The sequence below is a fragment of the Erinaceus europaeus genome, chromosome 19 (genome assembly GCF_950295315.1).
Source record: "Erinaceus europaeus chromosome 19, mEriEur2.1, whole genome shotgun sequence".
Taxonomy (NCBI): Eukaryota; Metazoa; Chordata; class Mammalia; order Eulipotyphla; family Erinaceidae; genus Erinaceus; species Erinaceus europaeus.
The window spans coordinates 28,854,972-28,856,571 of record NC_080180.1 but is presented as its reverse complement, the minus strand read 5'-3'; the positions used below and the strand labels follow the sequence as shown (position 1 = coordinate 28,856,571).

Here is a 1,600-nt window from a genome sequence, read left to right as displayed (position 1 = left end):
GGAGTTGGGTGAACCCTGAGTTGACTCCTACCATAGTAGTCTACCTGGCAGTGTGAACTTATAGGTAGTTGGGAAGTGACTCTCTGGCCATCATAAGTCAACACTTGCCCATTCACTACCATTGGGCCACAGTGGCCTTGATGAAACCTTAATAATCCAGTAAGTATATATACATATGATTTTTCTTATAAAATTAAAAAGAGAGGAACCAGCAAAAGCAAGTCTGGAATCAATGAAAGAAGTAGGAAACTGACTAAATACTATGCCATTGAAATCATGAAATTATAGAATTAATTAAAAAAAAGAAAACAGCTTTGGGCAGTGGCAGTATCATAGCCAATGACATTTATCTGAGGCACTATTATTGCTAATTGAAAATAAAACAAAAACATAAAAGCACTGAATATGACCTCATAATTTAGATAAGATAGAGGTTCAGGAAGAGAATGAGTTGATTTTTCTAATAACAAAGTTTTCCTTTATACTAAATAATTTCTGATTTTTAGAGTTTTCATAATATATATATATATATATATATATATATATATATATATATATATATCTTCATTTAATATACACTGTTCATACTTTTCCTTGGGTTATTAAGTTGCACTGCCCTGTACTGAACTAAAGAGGAAATTTACTAAGGGAAGGATTTTCATACTTCTCCTTTTGTTGCTAAGTTGCACTACCCTATAATAAGCTAAAGAGGAAACTTACTAAGGGAAGAATTGTGGGAAACAGAGAACTCCCTGTCAGTTCTTAACTAGAGACTACTGATTCTTCTCATTGATCTAAGCTCAGTACTCAACTTGCTAACTGCAGTATTACATCTCTATGGACAAGTCTGAATTTCTTGTCTCTCATCTTAAATCCACATTGTCAAGGGCTCCCTCACTCCAAAGCAAGACTGCATGCTTCAGTGATCTCAGCCAGGATGACCCAACCTTCTAATACTCTGCTCAATGAAATGAATTAGAGGCCGATTCAGCCTAACTTCACAGAGGAGCTGGTAATTTCTGAAATGAAGTGATGTGCTTAATGTATCCTGTTCTTGCTTTCTTGGTCTATTAATTCCTCTTTCCTTCCCCCTAATACTGTCCCATTGAAGCAGTTTTATCTAAGTGGAGGACAGAGCACAGGAAACAACTATGTGAGTAAACTGGTCAGAGAAATGCACACTGGGGTATGGTGGGCAGATAATGGCTTTTCAATTATGTTCATGTTTAATCCTCAGAACCTGAGGCTATGTTAATTTACATGACAAAAGAAACTAGCCTGGACTATGTATAGATCCCAACCTAATTAAGTGGTGCTTGAAAGTGAAGATAAAAGCAAAAATGAAAACAACTCAAGCTGCCAAGAGGATTTTGAAGTTGGAAGGTCCCAAAAGCCAAGGAATTCTCTAGAAACTATAAAAGGTAAAGAAACAGATCTCTCCCTTAAAGGCACCAGAAACAAAAACAGCCCTGCTGAAATGTTGATTCTGACCCAAGCTGGGATATGCTCAATTTATATTCTACAGAAATGTGTAAGTTAAACTTTTTTTTAAAAAGCTAAATATGTGGTAATGTTTTATGGTAACAGTAAGAAACTATTA

General features: G+C 35.4%; 1 pseudogene; it reads left to right on the top strand.

Moving 5' to 3' along the window:
• The first annotated feature begins 310 nt into the window (after nt 1–310).
• Nucleotides 311–392, top strand: LOC132534828 (U4 spliceosomal RNA; annotated as a pseudogene).
• Nucleotides 393–1,600: the final 1,208 nt, after the last annotated feature.